Source organism: Pleurodeles waltl, chromosome 4_1 (assembly GCF_031143425.1).
Source record: "Pleurodeles waltl isolate 20211129_DDA chromosome 4_1, aPleWal1.hap1.20221129, whole genome shotgun sequence".
NCBI lineage: Eukaryota > Metazoa > Chordata > Amphibia > Caudata > Salamandridae > Pleurodeles > Pleurodeles waltl.
The window spans coordinates 803,658,827-803,684,644 of record NC_090442.1 but is presented as its reverse complement, the minus strand read 5'-3'; the positions used below and the strand labels follow the sequence as shown (position 1 = coordinate 803,684,644).

The following is a 25,818-nucleotide window of genomic DNA, read 5'->3' as shown; positions in this document are numbered from 1 at the left end:
TAGGAGTGATAAATGAATTCACACTATCCTGTGTTTTGACTATTTCAGAGAGTACTGAGAGCTGCTTTTTCTGCAGAGTCCTAGCTTGGGTTTGTTGAACGATGTTCTGTTCCATTCTATATTCCATCATGCCGACATGGGCAGCCACCATACTGGTTCCCGAAGTATAGAAACGTTACTTTTGATTTGTAGGACAGATGCCTCGTTTTAGAAGAGAAATACATTTTAGTTCATGTATTTTTTAGTTTGTGAAGGATGATTGTTTTACATGTGCAGATGGGAAAGAACAGAAAGAATGCAGTTTCGTATGGTGTATCAAATGTGACAATTGATGATTACAGAAATAGTGATGTCTGGTGTAATCTCCAAGAGAAGTAAAACATTCTAAGCATGGGTGAAATTTTAATTACACCGGAGTCGCTGAAGTAAGTTTGCATTACATTTTTGATGAGAAATTACCAGAAATAACACATCTACAAACAAAAATCCCATAACAGGAACAGCGGTGGCTGCTGTTTATTTTTGTTGCATTTAGCGCTATGTTTCCAGGGAAAAAGAATCCTTCCGGCCACTTCGGATGTGAGAGTGCATTTTATGCTAAGAAAACATTGTTAAATGCTGTGTTCCACTAATCATATAATTCTGTGTAATCACGTGCAGTTTTGTTGTAATTTCATATAATAATGCTACTGCAAATTACGCGAGTTACTCTCCTCCCTAAACAAAAAAGTATTAAAGAAGTCAATGTAGTATTGGACTCTTTAATTCCATCTTTATCTCCATCCAAAAACATTTTCCCTCTTGAGTATTGTATTGGTGCAGAAGGGTTTTCACTTGCCATTTGGCCGCCAGTGCTTCATTTGGACAGATCCATCAAGGGCACTAAAGGTTAACTTAAAAGCCCTTTGATTCTTCACCCAATCACGTCATAGGAAATGCCAAAGCATGAACATAGAATCTGATAACACCACAAGAAGTGACTTCACATAGCCTTTTTCAACTGACAAGATTGTATACAAAATCTACTGTGAGTGTAAAACCAATAAGTTCATCATCTCAGAGAACTCCATAAAAAGTTGACATAAAATGTATAAAAGTTGACTTAAATGTATGTGAAAGAAATTGGGTTGTTGACTGACTGAGGTGTGAGCCCTGGTCAAGCAGTAACCAGAGTCCTTGTGAGGGTAAGGCACAAGCAAACCCCAAATTAGCCTATGCTCAGCCCTCTGGTAGCTTGGAACAGAGCAGTCATGCTTAACTTAGAGGCAATTTTTAAAGTGGTGTTTGTGCAATAATTCAAATGGTAACACACTGACAGCACATCACAAAAGAAGACCACAGAGTTAGGAAAATATAGTAAAAATGTAATGAATAAAACAAGACTAGAACAAAGAAAATCCAATTAATAGACCAGGAGATGTTCAATTTTAAAGTTTTCTGTATAAATAGCGGCAAAAGGAGTAAAGCGCCAACTCAAAGTCACAAACTCAGGCCAATCGAATGGAGCATGGGCCAGCTACAGGCACCCAGTTTGGCCTGCTGAATAAAAGTACCTTCAGTCTTGGTTTGCAGAAGGTTGCGTAGATCTGCATCAAAGATTTGTAGCGCAGCCGAGGCATTGAGTTAGTTACAAGATCTGGTGAGGCTGCTGTGCGAGGTCTTGTTTATAGTGAGGATCCCATCAGCGGGGCTTGCAATGCGAATTCCAGTGTCGGGAATGTGCCGCACAGTCGTGGGCAGTGCGTGAGTTCCAAAGAGCTGCCAAGCTGCGATGTGCTGTCCGGTGTCAGTGCTGAGGCTGCCATTGCTTAGAGATGCCAGAACCTGCTCTGGTGAAGCGCAACTGTGGTTTTGAAGGCACTGTGAGCTCTGGCGGCGATGAGGGTCTTTGCGATGGGCCCAATCAATGCAAGAGCAGCAATGTGTGTGTTCTGCCCAGGGATGTGCTGCACAGCAGAGGAAAAACGTGTCTTCAGCTGGCTCCACAGGCTACCAGAGCACATAGGTCTACTTCCAAGAGCCTAGGGTGGCGCCACTTGGCAGATTCCAGGTGCAAATTTGTTGGAAGCCTTTTATGTCCCTGAGGCTTCAGATCAGGAGGCCAGGCATCTAGCCCTTGGAGTCACTCTGGGTTCAACAGGTTGAGGTCCAGTCTTTCTCACCCAGGCAAGAAGACAGCAAAGCAGAATTCCAGCAGAGTGGCAGTCCTTCAGCAGCACAGCGGTCCTTCTTGCTGGCAGAGTCCAGATGTGTACTGAAGGGTGGTGTCTGAGGTCCATATTTTATCCCTGGTGTCCTGATTCTTGAAGGTGGAAGGCGCTTCTAGACATTGGCTTTCAAGTGCAAGAAATTCCCTGGCTTCCCTACCTTGGCTCAGAGCTGGCTGGAGCGACAATGCAGGGACATTAAGCCTTTTGTTTGGAGACAGGACACAGCCTATTCAGGTGTAAGAAAGGCAGTGTCTAGCTCCTCCCTCCCATCATGGCCGTGATGGCCAATCTAGTCACACCTAAGCTCCCATTGTGTGTGGCTATCTAGGAGACAATACACAAAGCCCACCTGCCAACTGCAACCAGCCATGTAACCAGTGAGAGGTCCCAAATGGCTAAAGCAAGAAAATCCCAACTTTCTAAAGGTGGCATTCTCAGAATTGCAATTTGTAATCCAACTTCATCATGTTAGGATTTTAAATTGTGATTCCAGAGACACCAAATGTGAAGGAACTGTCTCTTCTCATTTGAAATTAAATTCATAAAATGTAACAAGGCAACTCCAATGTTATCCTGTGGGAGAGACAGGGCTTGCAATAGTGAAAAATGAATTTAAGAGTTTTTCACTACCTGGATATGTAAAACGTAAAAGTACATATCCTACTTTTCAGATACATTGCACCCTGCCCCCGGGCTGCCCAAGGCCTACCTCAGGAATTATTTATATGTATTAAAAAGGAAGATTTGGGCTTGGCAAAAGATTTGATTTCCCAGGACGAAACTGTTTAAAACTGCACCCAGAGGCTCTGGAATGGCAGGCCTGAGACATTTGTTAAGGGCTACTTAAGTGGGTGGCACAATCAGTGCTGCAGGGCCACTAGTAGCATTTATTGTACATGCTCTGGCTACATGTATTACGTCTTTAATAGGGACTCATAAGTAAATTAAATATGCCAGTTGGGGATAGGCCAATATTACCATATTTAAACGAGAGAGTACAAACACTTTTGTACTGGTTAGCAGTGGTAAAGTGCTCAGAGTCCCTGGGCCAGCAAAAATGAATTCAGCAAAAATATGAGGAGCAAGGCAAAAACCTTTGGAATTACCCTGCAGGAAGGGTCAAGTTCAGCAGTATGTGTAATTGCAAGCCCTGTTGACCAATAAGATGCCCCTGCCATTAGTGGCTGTACCACAAAATGCATGGCTATCACTGCCTTATCAGTGTTTGGCAGCAAAGTTGTGCGCAAGAAACTCGATATCTGTACTCATGGAATTGCTGGGAATCGGACAATGGCTCACCTAGATGCCAGGGACCAGGGAAGTTAGTTAATACAACAGGAGTCCCTTTTATAACACTTCAGCCCCTTCATGACATCCATGCAGTACAGTTATTTTCTGCTTCTTTGTGGTTTTTAAGAAATAAAGATTTTACCCTAACCTCTGCCATGGTATCTGTAGGATTGCTTTGAAAAATGTTTAATCTTCAAAATTAAATGGCTCAGTGTTCTTTAGGGCAGCAAAGTCAAATGCATTCTTTATAGTTTTCACAGCGTACCCACAATCACAAATGGCATTTTAGATAGTTAGGATGTGCACACTAAAGAAAAAAGGAAGATTACATTAACAACGCAATGCATTGAAGCAAAGATAACTTCTTGTTTGATCCTAAGGTGTAGGTTGTAACCTATTGCAAATGGGAGAGAGATGGATGCCATGTTCAAAACAATGAAGTTCAATAGTGTGCTTTCATCTTGCAAGAAGCTAATGTTCTACTAATTTGCTGGAGCGTAAATGATTCCACTCCACAGGTTAATGAGTAATGGAAGGAGGCTTTGAGAGCAACATTCCTGTGCTAAACATAATCATGTATGTTTGCTTTATAACATTTGTCTTTGTCTCCAGGAATATGTGCCTTTTGAGCCTTACTTATTAACGTGGACAAATGTAATCATCGAATAAAGCCAGTCTAAACTTTTTGGGAATATTTAAGGAAATTATAACTTATTCTCTACAATAATTCAGTATCCTATTAATAGTAGATCCATGAATGGCTATCGAGAGAACATACAGTAGTTTTATTCGCAACAGGTAAACATATTTTATTCAGTCCAAAAGCTTATCTCACCACACAGTCTAACTTGTAGTTAGTTTATTGCAATTGTTTGTCGCCCTTAAAACTATGGGATCCTGTGCCAAAATAGGATACATTTTGTTAATGAAAGCTGACTAATACTATGTATAATAATGACACTGGCATGTTTCCAACACTGATATCGCAGTGTGGAATATTTCGAAATTAAGAAAGTTGTAACCATACTCAAAAATAAAAATAAATGCCACAGACCTCAATCTCTACTACATATATATGTTAGTGGTTCCAGAGTTATTCAGTGAAGTTCAATACAATACTTTCTTTCACAGAGAACACTAGCCAAAGTAATGGCAATAAAAATAATTAAAAGTTAAGATTGTCCTATGTTTTCAATATAATTCAGTCATCCACTTACAGGATGACAGTCTAAGGGAATCATTTCAGCGAGATAGAGAATTCAGGAAAAATAGTACAGTACAATGTGTATTGACTAACATTTACTTAACCACTGGCTACTACTGTATTGTAGGCTGACCTAGGATAGCACAGTGAAGGTTGGCCTGGGATGTGTAATCTTCCAACAAAAAAACTGAAGTTAAAAGCAATAAAAATTGTACAGTAATTAATCACTGCAGGACATAAGATGCAGGTGGGTAGTCAGTACAGACTTTTTGAGCACCTCACCCATCAAACATCAGCATTAACTGACCGCCGGCTCTTAAACTACATTCCAAGTTCCATTTTCTGAGTGACTTCACATTACTGCATGCTGCAGCCAGTCCAGGTAGATATCACACTTCTCCCCCTTTAACAAACTATAATTTATAAATAAAACGTGTGCACAACATTTAAAATCTGGATAATGTAAATGTAAACAACAATGTAAAAGACTTTGTGATAACATGTTACATTTGATCTGTAATTACATTTTTCTTTTTTTATGATAGCTACATTTATATAAGAAAATCTTTAGGTACATCAGATTGGAACTTTCATGTTTGCTTCACCTGAATGTCACAGCCCAATCTCTAGAGAGTTCACTTTTTACCCTCTCATCATGAGCTCTGGAAATGTGTTCTGACAAACCCTCTTGATTAGAGTCCATTGCTGAATTTAGTTCAACCACACAACTTTTGTTCCACTTTCTCCCATCTTCTGTTTTGACAGCTTTGTTGAAGCACTTTACCACCCTCATGGGTTTGGTAAACGTAGACCAAGGCATGCATCCCACAGGGGCTCTTACTCTCAGCCATTCATTGACTTCTGTTTGCTTTACTCTCTTGACCATCATCAAAGTATTTTTTTCCTTTTCTTCTGCCTCTCAAGCTCTTGATCTTACTACACACCAGTTCCATTGTATTTGACACTTTTGTCCCAATTCATCTATCCTGGACATAACAAAGAATTAGGTTCCCTTCCCTTGAACAATTCAAATGGCAATTTATCATGTGGAAGTATGTGGGGTCATGGGATGTGCTATTATACACTTTTGCAGTTCAACCTTCCAATCTAACAACTTCATCGTTGCTAACTGAATGTTCTCTTTAACTACTCTGTTGAACCCTCCTACTACTCCATTGCTTTCAGAATTATATATTAAACACCTTTTCTGCATAATTACACATTATTCTAGATATTCTTCCATTTGTTTTGAACAGAATTGTGGACCATTATCTGAAAACAGTGATTTTTGAATCCTCTTCTGAATACCTTTTGCAAGAACTTGATTACACTTGTCGTTTGTACCTTTTCCACACATGTGACTTCCACCGATCATGAGTATAAATCCTTCAGGACTAATAAGTAAGGTGGTTGATGTACACTTCTTAAAGGTCCTCCAATATCATTGGCAAACTCCAGCGAAGGGTGATCTGGCTTTTTCAACAAACCATAGGCATTTGGTGATGGACCAAAAATATATCCACACTCTTGCATTATATACAATCTCTTACCACACAGTCAACACTCAAACCCATACCAGGCCAGCAAAAACGTGCATTCAACCTCTCCACTTTGACTATTTCCAAATGGTCCTGATATGCTTCAGCCATAAATCTATGTCTTAAATTTGTGGGAGGAATCAATCTCATCCCCCTCAACAACATTCATCTGTCAACTGTTAATTCATCAGTAATAGCCGACAATGGCTTAGACAATGACCTCAAATGACCAGTCTGTAATACATGTATTATATCAACCAACTCACCATCCTGATTTGCTTTCTTCTCTCACATATCTTCTGTCAAAATCTCTAGCATTATCCCACATGCATTTATTTATTTCTCCAATAGCTCTTCTATCAGCTCCTCTTAAATTTCCTCTGATACTACACAAGATAAACAATCTGATGTTAAGTTGGTAACACCAGGCACATGCTCCACTTCTAAATTGAAGTCTTGCAATGCAACAACCCACCTCCTGATTCTGTAAGAAATAAAATCCAAACTTTTTTCTGGAAGGCCTCCTTCAAAGGTTTGTGCATATTTGGAACCTTTTACCCCAAATGAAATTCTGAAACATATTCAAAGCCCAGAAAACTGCTAGGCCCTCACTTTCCACCACCAAATAGTTCAACCCAGCCCCACCTAAACACCTTAAAGCACATGCTGACAAACATTCCTTACCATTTCTTCTCTGATTTAAAGTTTCCTCTAGTCCTTTGGTGCTAGCATCTGTGACTATGATGGTTTCTTTTCCTGGAATAAATGACTGTAAATTGGGCACAGTTTTAATTCATTATTTAAACCTACAAACACCCACTGACATTCTGAGGCCACATAAATTCCTTATTTTTTACAATGAGGATTTCTCATCTAACGTTTCTAAAAACTTGACATATTTTTCAAACATACCAGGTAAAGATGCCACTTCTAGAAGTTGTTAGAGTTAGTTTCAAAATGGCATCCACTAACTCTTTTTTAGATGCTTCCCCCTCTTCCAGAGATCAAATGTCCCAAATAATTGACTTCTTCTACTGCAAATTTGCATTTCCTTTTCTTTAGTCAACCAACCTCAAACAGTCTTTTTATCACCATCCTCCCTTTAGAATTGTGTTCACTCAGACTACTTCCATAAATCAACAAATCATAATGATAGCATTTTACACCCTCACTCCCCTCAGTACCAAAGCCATTACATTTTAAAATACATTGGCAGCTTATATGGGTCCAAGTGGAATCCTTTCAAACTGAAATGCCCCCCATCTGAGACATGGAAGCTTGTGAGTTCATGGGAACTTTCAGCTAACTCCACTTGATGGTACGTGGCTTTAAGATCAATTGTGGAGAAACATCTTGCACCAGCCAGAGTAGAGACTATTCAGTCAATATTGGGAAGACAAAACTTGTCAACAATGACTTCTCCATTGAGTGATCTTAAGTCCATGCAAAGCCTGATGTCCCCACTAGCTTTTACAGCTACCACTATGGGAGCTAACCACTCTGTCGCCTCAACAGGTGTTATTAATACCTGATGAATTAACCTCTGTAATTCTTGTTCAACCTTGTCTTGAACAGCCACTGGAATGCACATTACCTTAGCTACCACCAGTACAGCTCCTTTCTTTAGCCCTATGTAGTGTTTGTAACCTTTCACACACCCCAACCCCTCTTTATAAAGTGTTGGAGACTCAGACACAAAATCAGTTTGGTTTGACTCAACCTCTTTTATTTGTAGTTAAGGCTCTACATTAGGATTGAGAGTGACTGTTAACAGCCAACTAAACAAATCATCACCTCTTGTTGAGATATATATTTTTTCAATAAGATATTTCCTACTCAACTCAGTGCATGCCATAGCTACAGGGTGTCCACCAAAGCCACCGGGTAGTACATCCATGGCATGCAACTTATTTTTTTTAAACCATTGTACACAAGTATCACTTGAAATGATAGGCGAGAATAGGAATAAAATTTTTTTTTTTGTTCCACAGTCTATTTTATTTGAGTGAAGACTTTGACTTCTTTATTCTGGTCTTTTTAAAACTTGTTTCTGCAGTATTTGTTTAATAGACCCTTTTTCCCGCAACAATGACAAATCACATTCAAAGCTGGACATGTCTCTGCATTTGCTTGATGTCCACTTTTGCCATCGCGAAAACATACGATCATCTTTTGTTACCTGTTTATTTTTGATATTTTCAGTTTTCAGTTTATCCTTATGACTTAAATTAAGGCACATATGTTATTGTAAGTTCTACCCCCTTGGCTACCAGACTCACCTCTTCTCAGGGTGGCTCATCCTTTAGCCATAGTTCTGCTCGTATTTGATCATTCCTGCATCTTAGAACAAACTAATCTCTAAATCTTTCTTCTGCAGATTCACCAAAGTTACCTGTGGAAGCTAATTTTCAGTGGCTTGTGATATAATCATCAACTTTTTCTACTTTTCCCTGTTCACGAAGACCAAAATGGTAATGTTCGATAATAGTACCCACTTTTGGAAGATAATGGCGATCAAGTTTTAAAACACACACATCATATTCATTCAAATCCCTTTGATCTTCAACACTCAATTCTGGGAATTTTTCCAAGACTTTCAGACCTTCCCCACCAAGACAGTGCATTATTAATGTATACTTGTGTTCAGCACTCAAGTTTGTTCCACATGCTCTCACATAATGCTCAACATCTTTTTTTTCCATTAACTCCCGGTCACTGTTAGTTCTCCTGGACTACTTAAGAAAAAAGGCTGTGGTGTTACGTTTTACATGTTGCATCCAATTTGTTATACCCGTGTCCTTTAACTCGAGTATCAAATAAACTCTGAGAATTAAAGGAATATTTTTGAAATTCAAAAGAATATTGTTCACAAACATTTGAAACCTTTGATGTGCATGTGCATGCTCATACAGCTAAGTTATATATGTTTATTATCATTTATTTTTTATCAAGTAGCTTAGTGTCTTGATAACTTGAGACAAAGGGCCAGATGTATGAAAGCATTTTGCATTCGAAATGCAAAATGCCATTTCAGAATGTATGAAATACATTCTGAACGCAATTTTAAGGAATCGCTAAAATAGCGATTCCTTAAAATTGCGAGTATAGTTGGAGGTGAGCTCCCACTTCCAAAAATTTAAAATGCTGAGCACAATGCTTCAATGGTGATTTATTCACAAAATCACTATAAGTTAGTTCCAAGGCTTTTTATTTCAATTATATAAATCGACTTCTTAAAGTTGAAAGAAAAAAGGAAAAATAAATAAATCCCAGAATTGACAGCTTTGTCGTCCAAGCAGAGTTGGTCAAGAATGGAAAAAGGATGAGGAACAATGTTCGATGAAAGACAGCCAACACGTGTTTCACCCCATAAGCGAGTTAGCGGGGGCTTTCTCAAGGCTGTGAAAAATATGTATGGACAGTTATGAGTTACATGTCAGATCTTACCCAATTGTGAGCATGCATTCCATGCATATCATGCAGGACATGTTGTGCTGCTCATAGTTGGAAATTGCCGAGTGCATATACGGAGAGGAACAACGGGGGGTGGGAAGAAAGGGATTTCCTTTTACGGACTAGGTGGTCTCACACACTATATAGTGTCATGCTTCATCATTTGACCACCTAGACCCACCCAGGTAGGACAGTGCCACCTGGGCGGACTCAACCTCACTGTTAAAGGAACAGGAGGGAGTGCGTAAATAAACTTGTTTCTGGAAAGATCGGGATCCAGCTAATCTACTGAAAAAACTAAAAACACCTAAGCAGACACCTGTGAAGAGCAACAAATTTAATGGTGGTGTCTGACTGGTGTAGTTAAAAAGGGGGGTTGGGACACCTCTGTGAGGACAAGGACTCACAGGGTCACCTAACTAATTAATAGCCAACATGTTTCTGCCCTCAGAAGTGAGCCAATGAAGGTCTCGGGGCATTCGTCAGGGCCTAGGATCCCTACGTCTCACGTTGGAGGAAAATACTCTATGGGGAAATCAAAGAGTGAAAAAATGGAAAATGAATGATCTACCTTACCCAAGGAGTTACCTTGAGGCGGCCTATGGGGGAAAAACCAATAATTAGCACACTGGTGGCACACAGCACTGCAAAACCAACCAATTACACACGTGTCAAGGGGATGCATTCATGCACGAAACACATATGTTCAAAAAGGTAAAATACATGCGTGGAGTGACTGAGTGGGTATATCTACACAAATGGACAGTCCTATCACTGCAGGGAATTATAGTTCTTACCCTTTTCTTAGAGGCGAAAAATCAATATGCGTAATCCACGGGGGATTCGATCGCTTTCCAAATATTTTTTAAGGGAGGCCACCTCCCACCATTTCGCTGTTTCCCCTTTCAGTGACTTTTCAAGGGCCAAAAAAGTATTTTTTGCGGAGTTCAAATTGGTGGTACCCAAGTTTTGGCCCTTGAAAAGTCACTGAAAAAGGAAACAGCGAAATGGTGGGAGGTGGCCTACCTTAAAAAATATTTGGAAAGCGATCGAATCCCCCGTGGATTACGCATATTGATTTTTCCACCTACAGACACCACCTCCCAAGAAAGTCTTCAGAAGTGGGAGGCTAATTTAAAAATGGCCTCGATGAATATGATACACCGACTTATTGATATTTCTCAGGAACAGTACGAACGTCACAAACAAGAAGTTGATCAATTAACACAACGGATAGATGAGGCCAACTGGGGCGACATCACAACTAAGAACTATGTCATCCTTAACAACATAATTGATAACTATGAGGCAGATATTATCCAGAGGAAGAATCGAAAATTTAGACGCGACCTTCGGGATTACCAGCAGGGGAGGGTGTATACTTTCAGTAAAAAATATGATCATGTTCAAGACTCTAATCTATCGTTAGACACTACAAGTTGTCCAGATAGTATCCCTTCCTCAGAGGTTGAAACTTCTGACAATTCAGACAGAGATTCTAGTATTAGACCCAAGGTAAATTTTTTAGAGGAAGCAAGGCGTTTTCGCCTTGGATCTCTACAAGAATCGCGGCCAAAACCACCAGATATTACAACGGCCACACCAGGTACTTCCGGTATACAGACAAGGGCACGCAGCAAGAACCTCCGGCCCCCAAACACGATGACCAACTAGTTGTCAATCTCTCAGATTATCCTCTCTCTCCACTTGAACTCCATATTCTCAATAAAGGTCTTTCCTTTTGTCCGACTAATTCTTGGAATATAACGCAAACCAAAATTGAGTGCCAGTTTGTAAAGAACTTTTTCTTCTCACTTATTATTAATTAGGATTTTAATTACTCTATATTACTTTATTTCCTCTTATAACAAGAATAAGAAAAGCTGACTTCTCTAAATTGATTTATCATTACACTCCACTAATACTATTGTAGGGTTTCAATCCTTGGTCAACACTGGGGAGACTGTTATGGCACCACTTCGTTTTACCTATATATGTCACTATGAGCAGCACAACATGTCCTGCATGATATGCATGGAATGCATGCTCACAATTGGGTAAGATCTGACATGTAACTCATAACTGTCCATACATATCTTTCACAGCCTTGAGAAAGCCCCCGCTAACTCGCTTATGGGGTGAAACACGTGTTGGCTGTCTTTCATCGAACATTGTTCCTCATCCTTTTTCCATTCTTGACCAACTCTGCTTGGACGACAAAGCTGTCAATTCTGGGATTTATTTATTTTTCCTTTTTTCTTTCAACTTTAAGAAGTCCATTTATGTAATTGAAATAAAAAGCCTTGGAACTAACTTATAGTGATTTTGTGAATAAATCACCATTGAAGCATTGTGCTCAGCATTTTAAATTTTTGGAAGTGGGAGCTCACCTCCAACTATACTCAGTACCTAAACACTTGGGAGGTTTAGGGTCCAGGCCTCCGGTTGGGGCTCTCACAACTACTCTAATCAATTTGGCAATTCAAGGAAGTCAACTGGCTGGACCTTTTTTCTTATCCCCTTAAAATTGCGACCCTGTTTAGAGAGTCGCAAATTGCGACTCTCTAAATTAGAAATCGCAAATAAGGATTCCTTATTTGCGATTTCTTAGCACATGTATGAAGCCATTCCTAAATGCCATTTTGGCATTTAGGAATCGCTAATTACCACCAAGTTGAACTTGGTGGTAACCATGTGCAAAATTTTAAAATGCATTTAAAATGCATTTTTAAATTGTACATGTAAAGCACGCATGCCCTTTTGGCATGTGTGCACCTTGCATGTTCCCCACAAAACGTTTGGGGTGCAGCAGAGGGGGCCTTAGCCCCCCAGCACCCTGGGGTTTTGCATTTCCAAAATTGAGATTTCTGGTTCAGAAATCGCAATTTTGGAAATGCAAAAAATTCGCAGATATGGGCCAACAGGCCCATAGCTGCGAATGGGGCCCGTATCACAATTTGCAAATCGGTAATAGTATTTGCGATTTTAAAGAAATAGCTATTACCGATTCGCAAATGTGATACATGGCACTTTGCGAGTCAGAAATAGAGATTTCTTAAAAATCGCTATTTCCGAATCGCAAAGGGCCGTGATGATACATCTGGCCCAAAATGACTCTGTAAAGGTTCTTGACCACACTATGCCCATACAACCCTATCACAAACCAGGCTCAGATGTGACCAAATGTACCTCTCAATTCCTTCTCAAATATCATAGAGGCTGTATCTGTCACCACAGCACATCACCAACCTGAGTGTGACTGGCTTTAGTTGAAACAACGATGAGAAGGTGTTTCTGTCACTGCCATGGCCTCCTTTATATGTTTTCCTTGCGCCCCTGCCCAAATCAGCAGGAAGATGTGCTTGTCACCGCATCAGGTTCTTATGTATTTTCTTAACTAATACTCCGTCTGGACAGCCGATGCAAGTCCAGCGTGATTCTGAGCGCAAGAACACTAAGATCACTTGCAATGAGCGCACCTTCCTGTAATGGCCGCCAACGTGCAATGTATCTTCTATAAATTGTACAGATTTTCAGCAGGAAACTACACTTGGGGTTGCCCAAACGTCTAAAATGGCTGCCTGCATGCTACCTTGTGAGGGTATCTATGGGAGATTTCCCTCAGGTTTGCCAAACTGTCTAAAATGGCTGCTCGCACATTGATTTGCATGTGTTTGCTGCAGGCAGTACCCCTCAGATTGTTGAATGACCTGAGCCGGATAATTCTGAGCTGATCACTCACCAGCCCGCTTTGCATCATGGTTCCTTCTAACAACGCTCCTTTACCACACCAGGCTCTGGTGTCTTTGAGCCCTCGGCCACCACTCCAGGGCTTGAAGTCGCCTTTAACTGAGGAACCAAACCCCGTCCACAATGCCTATGTCATGCTTATGACAACCAGCTGACAGCAGTGTATTTCTCCGATGTTGAGGTGCTCACTGTACAGATCCTGTACTCGTTGCGGGTGTACAGTAATTAATCATTACTGCACACAAGTTGCAGGAGAATACTAAGTACAGACTTCATTGTGAGCACCTCACCCATCAACACCAGCAGCTACTGACCATCTACATTTCAAGTTCCATGTTCAGAGTGACATATTACTGCATGTTGCAGCCAGCCCAGCTAGATTCCACAAAATTAATGAGCTTTACAGTATGTCTGTCAGATGGATAGGTAGGTAATTGCTTTGTGTATGTGAATATTGTGACTTTGATAAACTTGATTATGCACCATCTTGGGTCACAATAACATTGTTACATGTACACCCTAGTTTCTATGCGTCTGTCATTACTAAATCAATAAATAATGTGTTATCGAGGGATGAAGGGGGAGGGACTTTATGAATGCTGAGCATTTGGCATGAAAAATCTTAAAAACTAGAATGAATCCATAAATTGTCAAAATCTATTATTTGCAAAAAGAAAACACCAGCTGGCATCACAATTAAAGCCACATATCTAGTCAGGAGTAGACGTGCAAGTGGCAAAAAGTTAATGTATATAAAGAAGAAAAATAAACCTTCTATATAAGCCTTCACTGTTTCCATTATTGTGTCTTTCTTTAGAAAACAAGCAGATATCAGTACAATGCTCTTCAAGGCTTCGTGGAATTGCAGGAAGCTTCATTACAAAACTGCAGCCAGTAATGTGTCATGATGATTGATTGTAACCTGGTGACAACATGACAAGTCTGTGCATATTACAGGGAGTCCCAGAAGCCATGAACTCAAGCTTGTGCTGTAATCAAATAAAATGAGCTCAGAAAAATATTGAGAGACCTGATTACCTTGGAGAAGATTCCATTTACAATGACAGTGCAAAGCTTTTTTTAGTTTCAACCCAAAAATGCTGTCCCATATAGCAGAAAGAGAAGGTTCTGAAAAATGTAAGCTGAAGCATATTCTAGAATTTCACCACTTCATAGACAAGCGGAAGATCATTTTGTGAATAATTTTGAGTGGATTAGAGAATTCTGATGAGCCAATAGAAATACTCGTATTTATTCAACACTTTGATCAATTACTGTTTAAATACGTTTGAAGTTAGACAATGGATAGAACAGTTATTGCTGGAGCCTCATTCAGCCTACAGCTGGTGCTAAGTTGGTTCGGTAGAGAATAATTCAGTTTAAGTGGGTGTGTGCATCGTGTTCAAACTACATAAAGTAGTTAAGTGATTAAATAGAAGAATGAAGGGAAAGAGAGAAATATTTGTACATATATGGAATTCAGACAGCCAGAGAATTCTTTTGAAACATGCCAAGATGTAACCATAAAAAAATGAAGTGAAAGTAGTTTAAATCCCTATAGGGCTTCACACTGCAGTAAAGCTAAGATTGAGAACTATTGGTTTATCAGTTGTGATGGGCCCAATTTGTACTTGGAATAACAGTTGAGATCTCTCATGACAAATGTATTTGGTTATTTAATTTTATGAAAAAAACAAGCATTTGGGTTATAACGTTTTGGGAAATTAATCGTGTGCTGTGCATACGCAAACTGCTCAAAGGCAATTAAGATATGTTAATTATAGTGTGTTTTTTCTTTTGGTGGAGTGAAAGTAATTTATCCCTGAAATTTCTCTTGAGATACTAAAATAGTTCTCACATTCATGTAATGCATAAATTCCATTGTATTAGGCTTCATAAATATTTTTCCGTCTGTAAATTTAGCCCCATTTGGGTTGCCGCATTCCATGATTTTGGCAAAGGTCAAACCTGCAGCCAGGTCGAGGGCTGTTTCTGGATGCCACCTTTATTACACAGACACAAGCTGTATGCTCACAGTTTCTTGCCTTGCTTAACAACCATGGAAACCCTCATGTAGGAATTTAAGGAAACAAATAACAAACGGCACAGAGATACTTCATTTTAAACTAATATATGTGCCTATCTATTATGAGACTAGATTTAAAGCAATCACTTGTTTACTTTTTGATTGCAGTGGATGTTTGAATATGCTGAACAATGTGGTGGTATAGTGACATTCTCAATAGCGCAGCCTGACTGTGATGGTTCAGAAAATCCCAAGTGCCATGGTTTGAGATGTTTAATCATATACCATGCTTTCTGATATATTACTTGCTTCAGAGGCTGATTTACTCTTAACGTAGTGCTCTTCTATCTGGAGTTGATGTTGGTGTCCTGTTAAGATTAGTCCTGGGTACTTTTTGGTTTTATTGGATTGAAATCTGCCTGTATCTAAAATAGGATAATGCAATAGAATATTACGTTTTTGTTAATAGATAAGAGGATACTCTCTTGTATAATATAGGGGTTTTCAGACATCTCTCCACTGACTGATCTATTTGTTGAGTCATTAACATTTTTCTTCCGCCTACTACAGCATATGGAAAGTGATAGTGGGTAAGCACACTGTAGCCATTGGCCACATTCTCTGTGAGTTGCATCATTCTTCTCTTTCACAAGGAACACATCTGCACACAAATTACCTTCAGGGCAGAGTACTACTACTGCAATGTGTACTTTTTGAAACCCAAAAATATTGCTTGCTTTTAACCAGTGTTTTTTCAGGACTGATTAGCGCCCCCAAACAGTTAGGTTTTGAATACAAATGATTAAACAAGTATTGACAGGCCTGGACATATCTACTCACCCACTATGGCAGTCAGATTTTATCAGGGCAAGCTATTTTACGGCTTACTGGTGGCCAATTCTGGTAAGCTAACAAAGAACAGGTGTTCTGTCCACTCAGAAAGCTAATGAGCAATAAACATGGCTTTAAATCTTGTTGCTGTCTTGTCACATTTGCTCTACATTTGAAGACACAGAATAAATGTCAGTGTATGTCTTCTTGCTATCTGCTACTTATTTTGTCCTGGAGGTTGGTATTTAATATTCTTTCTCTGACTGCAAAGTTAGAGGATTTTGGAAAGTGAACTGTTTGACAGTTGTGCTGTACAACTAGTGTGAACTAAAACACTGTAGGATGTCAGTTGTTTTCTAACACACATTTAAATAGCTTGTGAATGAAATGCACAGTTACTCCAAAATATATTGCAGAAGTTAGAAACGGACGTTTCGTAATACCCTGTGATGAAAACAAATATTTAAATAGGATCAAAACAAATCTGAACACTTAGTGATGTCCAACGATAAATATTTTTGCTTAAACTCATATTCCACAGCAAAACTGCATGCTAAAGGGAAAATTTGTGGCCATGAAAATGTACTGTCTGTAAACGACTACCACATGGTGTTTAGTAATATATTTATTAAAAGTTTGTTATTAAACATGAACTGAGAAACATTCCAGCACCCCATCTTGATGACCATGCTATTCATGAACTAAGAGGCAAGTCAGGGGTCATGTGTACCCTATATGTGGGCTAGATTGTTATTATACATGGAGCAGCAGAAGTTTATTATATTAAATCAAGCAAAATAGTTTTTTTGTACAGAAGAAACGCTGAACTCGCATATTTAATTGTGCCATTGTCATAATGAAGAAAATGGTTGGTGATGATCACGTAATTGGAGACCAATTTATGGGTCACTTACATTGCAGTTAGGTTGAATAGATTATGCAAGACACTAGACCTGCCTGTGTGGTAACTTTATGATTTTGCAAGGCCTGGTTGTGAAAGCCAACCCCATACATATTATCTTCGCAAAAGCATTTTATTCATACTTGAAGCCACGTGATGTAACATAGAAGTTACTTGCCCATGTGATAACTAATAAGAGGATTTCTGGGGTAAGATGTTATTGTGAGAGAGCAAAATTCTGCATCGTTTCTTTAAAGTACAGTGTGTATTTCAATCCCATAGCTTTGTGTTTTTTCCTGGCTGACATTTAAATTGAAGGAATATTGCTGTTCAAAATCCATTACAAAGTTATGACCTGCATTTAATTAATTTCTGCGTTTCATAAACTTAATTTGAAATAAATGTTTTTCCTCGGACAAAACAATATAACGTTGTGTTCTAGAGCATGGGGGCAGTTTGCATAGAATACACCTTTGCTCTTGCAATGTTGTACTAACAATTCCAGATTGCATACATTGCACTGGTTTGGGTACATTATTTCACCAACATTTTATATACTTGATTATTTCAAACACAACATTTATTTGCACTGACTAACAAAGCATTAACAACATTTTGTACAAGAGGTTGGTCCAGATGTCAAAGACACATTACCCCACTGCAATATATGCATCTCATAAATGTTACATTTCCACTGATGCTTTCTTTTAATTGTCCCATTTAGTTGAAGTGCAGCAATAATTTTCATGCAAAATATTCTATTGTTATTATAATGATGATATCCATTAGCTTTTTGGCCTTTCGATGACACCATTTTCTGTCTTCTAGCAATTTTATTTATGAAACAGGAGAACAAGGATCAGCAGGAATACCCTTGCCATAGTACTTACCAACTATTGAAAATCTGTTGTTGGTGTGCCACCTGGATTCAACCAAGCCATAGCTCTCTGCCATTGTATGCTGTTTGTGTCGGAATAGTTTACTTATCACAAAACAAGTAACACTTAATGCCCTGGGGAATGATGTTGGTTCCATAAGCCAGTATGTGTTGATACTTTGAAGTATCATAAATTTCAGTCAATATTGTCATCTTCTTTGGCACCTTTGAGTTTATGCCGTATGTAAACTGTGATAGGGTGATACAACATACTAGAAATTCTTGCATGTAATGGTGGCCGTAGTCCTTAGGTTCACTCCTGATCAACTGGACTCATATGTGGTGAAATTTTTAGAAGCTATTTGGTATAAAGTTATAAACCGTCATAAGAACTACAAAATATTTGCATCTCTAGTGTGATATAAGTGGAACTCAACACGCTTGAGTCTTTTCACTTTGGGTGGTGATCATGTCACTGCACAGAGTAGCAACCAAAAAAAGTGAACTTTTTGCTGCCAAATAAAGTGAACATTGAGGGGCTGGTGTCAATTATGTACCTGGTTTCCTTTCCTGTGACCTCCCTGTAGTCTCTGCCGTAAAGTGGAAACATGGTGAAAAGGCAACTCACCAGTTCACTGTGCAACAGGATAATCACTTCCTGGACTGTTGTCCCAAGGATTCACGGCATCTGCAACAAATGCAGCACTAAAAGCTAGTGGCAACACTCACACCACAGATACTAATGAGGTTATATATTCACAGTCCTGACGATATCTTGTGACTTATCATCCAAAAGACAATGAACCATTTTATGTAACCTCCAAGGCACTAGTGACTGGAAGTGTAGATCAAATCCCTTGAGTAACCATATTTACAATACTCATTGTTTGACACACCTCATAACATTCACAGGGGCATGTGACTTTGAGTTTTAATTGTTCACTAAATCTTAGTCAGTAAAATAATTTGACACATACAGTACCCAATACGCGAAAGCTATTACTTAATTGAAATTAAACTGAGCAACAGCTTTTCATACATTGTATACCTTACCTTTGAGCCAGACTTTTTTTGTACCATAAGTTCTCAAATACAGATTACTAAAATAACAATGAGCTTATAGTAGGTCTATAGCCACATGCTAGATACACACTTGTTGCAAATGTCATCTGCAAAACAGGTCTCTTAAAACTAGATTCTTTCCATGGAGTTCTTCTACCCTAATACAATTTTGTAGACTAAGGATTCTCTTGAATGCATTGTGGCAAAAAGTCTCTTTGTGGCGATGGGCATATTGAATTAATACTGACTTTGTGGTGAGGTAAGGGGCAAGTTAGGCCCTTACTAGGCTTGTTGCACATGGATTGATGTGGGTAATTTTCAAATTCACCCTCTTTCTTGGCTATAACTCCAGTGCTTATTACGTTTTTTGTATCAAGGAGCATTGCATTGGTATTGCATGTGACCACATTGCAATGTACGAAAGGTTTACTGTTGCTGCTGCCCGACTTAAATCTGTGGAATGGCTAAAAGCATTTTGTTGCACCAAGACACAGTGATGATAGAAGAAGGCTTGGAGACCAGGTCTGAACCTGTATCGAGTTTGGTTGAACTGAGGGGGAAGTAGCAGGCTAACAGAAGCCTATAAAAAAACGGGGAACACTTGTCCCTGATATAGTAGTGTGGGAACGTAATGCATGCAGGGCAGTGCTATACAATGGTTAGCAAAATTCGGAGTTTGTGAGTGAGAAGAAGGCTTTATTGTGGACAATGCAATCCTTTGGGAAAGCATTTGACAACAATATAGTAACCTGGCTTAGTCATTGTTTATCCAACATTGTCATGGGTGTCTCACTCAGCCAACATTTCAAATGTAATTGATGAGCTGTGTACTTTGCAGAGAAGTCCTAACTCGGGTTGTGATTTCCTTGTGTTGTAGTATTTGTGTGAGTTTCTCTGACTTTCTGAGAGTATACATTTGATTATGGATGTTTGTTAACATGACAAGAGGAGTAGCAAATGACTTATGAAGCTATAGCAGCTATTGGTTCACAACTTAGAGATATCTTCATCTTAAAATGTCTCTGTAGCACATTTGATATGTATGAGACCTCTAGTCATCTAAGAACATACGAAGTTAAAACATTAAAATGCATCTATTGATTCACAAATTTAAGCACAAACCTTTCTGTGGATTCTGCATAAGCCTCAATTCACACTGTAAATGCACTCCTCACGAACGAGGACACATAATTTCTTGAAATACACGTGTCTCAGATGCTCTACCATTAATTGGTTGTCTAAACATGGTTTTGGAGCTCCAACTCAAACACCCAGATGAAGTTGAATTTATAAATAAACATAATACAACAATTTCAGAATCTAATCTGGCCATAAAAAGTGTCAATCATTGATGGTATTGGTCAATGAAATGTCTCACATTTGGTACGCACCTGTCCCCAATTCTCCTAAGCGAAAAACAGTACCACTGTAAATATATTGACATCAATCCCCATAGCATAACACTTTTTCAATAGAAAAGTGAAGGTTTTAAAATTAATTTGGATGAAATTTCAATGGAAATCAGGCATGTCCAGGGGTACTGTCTATCTGGAATGTTTCAATAATTAACCAACTTTGTTCTCTTCAATACTTTCTGAGGATTTGTTCTTATCTGTGATCTCCATGCCCAAGGGCTCCCCTAGATATGTACGCGTGCACATCTGTATGTGAATATTCCAGCTGATTGTATTTCCATTTTAGAAATTGACTTTGGTGCCACATTTAGTCTCAATTGATACTTGAACAGTAAAACGCCACAGAATTGTTCTCAGTTTTATACAATGTCTTATGGTGAATGATCCATATGCTGCAACTGGACTCTGCAAAAGCCATACCTTAGAGTTCATCTAGAATTGTTCTCATCTGTAAGTTACAAAAATAATGACCTCAAAGACGAAGGGGTCCCCTAGATATGTATATGTGTACATCTGTATGTGGATTTTTTCAACATAAAACACACGCAATACATAACTAGCCTATGTTGCAGTAAAAGTTGCTTAAGGCAGGTATTTAGATTCATAAAGTAACATGCAAATCTATTTAAATGTGCGTGCATTGCACATTTAACACAGTTATCGGTTTGCTCTTTTCAATGACCCCCTTTACAAAATATAGCACAACATTATGTGTTCCTAGAGTAGCTAAATGATTCATATTAAAACTACAACTTTCATTTCTTTAGAGCATTAGTTGTATTTTAGCACAATGTGTGCATTTAAGGTTCCTTACAGGTCAGATTTGGAATAATCATAATGGTGGTGTTCTAGATAGTCATGTGCTACTGATAAAGGTAACTATTGAGGTTTCAATGGAGCTTTTGGCATTTCAATGTTCTAATATGCATTATACCTATCTACAACTACATTGGTAAGTTCTGCTTACACTTCCTATAAAGGTAAACATCGGCATTAAGAATAGTAATGATCTACTATTTACAATGGAGTTGTAGCTGCGTGTTGTTGTTACTGTAGATTGATATTGCTAACATGGCTATAGTGACAAACCCCCCTCAAAAACCATCTTATCAAACAGATCATAAATGTTAAATAACAGTTTGTGGTTACATTCCTGAGCGGTGTAGTCTGGTCTCAGCTCTTAATTGCCCTGTCTGTACCTAGAAATGATGATGATGACCTTCCAGCCCCTCTAAGGTTTGGAGCATGAACTCACCCTGTCCAGTGAAACAGAATACGATTTTTCTAAATGGAAAAGAGATTCTCAGTGAAAACTTAGTATATTTTCATAACCCCTTCTAGAATTAATAATTTCTTTATATATTGGTGCAAATTTCAAAATATGTTTAATATGATCAACCTCATGGAGCTTGATAATGTGTCTTAAAATCTCAGACTATTCAAGTATTTTTTTTTTGTCGCTTAATCAATTTATCATCCAGTTACACGTGGTTTCTAATGGCTATAATTAATAGCATATGTGCTATTTATTCACTGTTTAATGAATTGTTATGAGTAATATTCCAGTTGGTTGTAGTTGCATCTTGGAAATTGACCTTGGAGCTACATTGCCATGGTTAGTCTCAATTGATACACGTATTTGAACAGTAAAATGTCACAAAATTGTTCTCAGTTGTATACATGGTCTTATGGTTAGTGCTCCATATGCTGCAGCTGGACTGTGCAAAAGCCATACCTTAGAGATCATCTAGAATTGCCATCAGGGCTTTTGATTTTTCTCCAAAATCATAATTAGGTCATAATGGAAATTTAATTGTGCCAAAAATAATGATTAAATTGCTGATTTTCATATTCTCTAAATTTCACCTTGGGTGATTTTGTTTAATTTTTGCATTGAGGAGACTGATTCACACAAATTATGCCTTGCTCAGAGTTTTCAGGTCAAACTTGTTTTTTTGTTACTTTTTTGTGTGAGACATGCCTCAATGTGTGAAAACAATCATGAGGGATATTGGCCAACAGTATTTGTTTCGAAAAAAGTAATGTTCACCATTTCACTACACCTCTTACTTAGTGGCAGAATTTTCCAGACAATGAACTATAAACATTAGAACGTACCATTAGTCATACAGTCTAAATTTCTTTCTTTTGTCACATGGATGACTTTTACAGTAAAAGCCACATAATTTACATTCTGTGATAACTTACTGTTAAAAATACAAGAATTCATATAACAGTTTAAACTATTAAAATATACACTTTTATATTGATGACTTTTTTAATTCTCTTTTCATATTTAGTAAATTTATCATAGGCAAGGATATAAGAGGCACTACATTTCTTGGAGCCACACGTCATCCTTGAGAAGAGCTGAACCAGGAGTCTGGCTTGGCTGTTAAGAGCCAAAGCTTGATCAAAGTCATCAAAACATGGAAAGCATACAAAAATTGTCCTGAAAAAATGACAGACTTAAAAATTAAAAAACTCACCATTTCTCGGTATCTCAATTGAGTACATATGATTGTCACTGAATTTATTGACATTTATTGAAAGTAATATTTTTGAAAACATGTCATGGTCTCCATTTATATATCCTATATTAAATGTGAAGCAAGAATATTTTATATTAACCATATATGTCAGATTTTTATAGAGCATGAATTACTTCAATATGCTTTCAAACTATATGGTTAAAGAGAATGTGATGTAGTAAAGTGATGGGCAGTGGATCACACAGTTTGTTCAGGTGAGGACGCTGGGATTTGAATTCATTGTGCACTTCAAAGACTGAAGGCTTACAACCTTCTCTCTTCCTTTCATCATCGAAGGTCAGTGCTTTGTGTTGATAGTTAGTATATAGAGTTTAATGAATAGTTGTCACATCTTTAATCACAGTGACATTATACACACTCACACATAAATATATGTGCAACCATAGGATTTAAATGTTTGTCTGTTTTTATTCTTTTCATGGACACTGAAAATCAAACATAGCAACAGAACATGCCTGTCCAAAGTGATGCCGCTCTTTGCCAGCCTTTCCTTGAAAAGTTGTAACAGAACATCTCCGTCCTTCACTTACTCTGCTGGCTCAACAGAACCATTTTAGGGGAGGTTGAAACCCTCAATGACAATAAAATAATTAATAAAAACGAAATCGGCTTGCTGCCCCTGCAGAAATTGCTCCGCAATGTACAGCCCTTCAAGGAGATATCTAAGCATGTACATCCTGGCTTCAGAGAGTTGTGTTCTGTCTGCCTTTGTTAGGGTCGAGCGGACAAGCGCTCCATCCCTGTTGTAATCTCTCTTTGGGCTTGTAACCACGCCTGTCACTTTCATTGGTTCGTTGGCTTGCCTTTTAAGATCTGGTAGCTTTCATTAGTGAAAGGCATGCATACGTCATGTCTTTTCTGGTGTTTAGCCTTCCTCAAGCACACTGGCAAACTACTGAAAACCTACGAGCCTCGATGTTTTCAGCCTGGTTTCTGCACTACTTAATTTTTTTATTTTCCACGCAGCGCAATCGCGCTGGGTTTTACATAGCGCGATCCCGCTCGCTTTTTGGGTTTTCAATTTCAGCGCGATTGCGCTGCGTTTTACATAGCGGGAGCGCGCTTATTTTTTTTTTTCTTTCTATTTGTGTGGCAAGAAAATTCCAGTTAGGAGTTTATAACGCTAATAGCTTTAACTCCAGAAAATGCGACACCGACTGAATTGCAAATGCTTGTTTATTCTTCTGTTGCCACTAAACTGGGGGGGGGAGATATTGTCCCCTCTGCGCCCCTCCACTCCAAAAAAAATAATAATAATATTCGGAGGGGTGGGGTGAGGCTGGGGGGAACACATGACACCTGCCCCCCACCGTTCCTGCCCCCTAGATCACTGCATTAGCAGTTTCACTTCTTATTTCTGTCTTCTGATTCTTTAGAAATCATTTTAATGGGTGGGCTAATTGACTGAGGAATGAAATGACGTTGCTTTTATTGAGTTGATTATAGTAAAAAACAGATGAAGATCAATCTGACATTGTGGGTTAACAGCACCCAACAAAGCTCCGTCACAATTAGATAAAAAAGGAGGACTTGGGCAATTCGTTCCGGTGTCGGATTAAAAGCGCCTCGCCAAAGTGTCTGGGAAAATAATGCGTTCAGACAGAGCCGAATTACTGCCTCGCAGTTCTATTTATCTGTAGCTTAAAACGCAGCTGCGTTTTTGTAGAAGGTAATGAATGTGGCAGTCCTACTTAAGGTAGCAGAAAAAATACCCCTTGTTTTGTAATAAGGGGATTTTCAATTTAAGAGCGCGAGAGCCTGTTGTGTGAAGTATGGTTGTTACATACAAGGCGTTCTATCTCTCCCACCAGGAGGCTAATAATGAAGGAGTCGATGAAGGAGACCAAAGCCACGAGGGTTATCTCACAGCCCCAGATGCTGGATAAGTTGAAGGAGGCAGAATCGCATTTGGATGACGTCCAAAAGGGACTGAATGATTATTTGGAGAAGAAAAGGCTCTTCTTTCCAAGGTAAATAACCCATTTCGTTCGCGAGCTGTATGATTGCGACGAAATATGCTGACAGAAAGATCCGTAGTGTTCATTTTCTTGCCGTTTCCAGGTTTTTCTTCCTCTCCAACGACGAGCTCCTGTAAATTCTGTCTGAGACAAAGGACCCCATCCGCGCCTTGCCGCACCCCAAGAAATGTTTCGAATGAATCGCAAAACTCAAATTTAATCGCAAAAAAGGAAATCGCCCACATGGAATAGGCAGAAAATGAATAAGTAGAGCTCGTGCTGGGCGCAGACCCGTCAACTGCTAAAGGAATGGTTGAGAAATGGCTGCATGAGGTGAATATCTCCCAGTCTTCTTTAGGATTTGGCTAACCCGCCAGTAGAGACACTCCTCATGTATAACCACCCACTACTCATATTTTTATTTGGTGTCTTGTGTTGGAGAGATGTGCTTTTTGATGGATGTGGCTTGTGCTTTGTGTGCGTTCTTTTTGTTTTCAAAGCCCTGGCCAATTGAACGCCTGAAAACATGCCTATATCCAAGTATTTTATTGATATACTTGCAACTTTGACTTGGTTGTGCCTTATCATTCCTACAGACTGTAATGTTTTCATGTTAATGATTTCATGGTCTTACACAAACACCACACGTTCTTGCATTAATGCTCCAGCAGAAAGAAAAGGCACGCAGTGTTGCAGATAAAACTATGAATATTGCTGCATTGTTATGAAAATTCTTTGTAACACTGATTTC

General features: G+C 38.8%; 1 long non-coding RNA gene across 2 annotated transcripts in view; it reads left to right on the top strand.

The window, feature by feature from the left end:
* Window positions 1-25,298, top strand: part of LOC138288184 (uncharacterized) — a 354,981-nt gene extending 329,683 nt beyond the window's left edge. For both annotated transcript variants that reach the window (XR_011202356.1, XR_011202355.1), the window contains exons 13-14: window positions 24,921-25,079; window positions 25,171-25,298. This is a non-coding gene — a long non-coding RNA (uncharacterized lncRNA). The remainder of the gene's footprint in view (window positions 1-24,920; window positions 25,080-25,170) is intronic.
* Window positions 25,299-25,818: the final 520 nt, after the last annotated feature.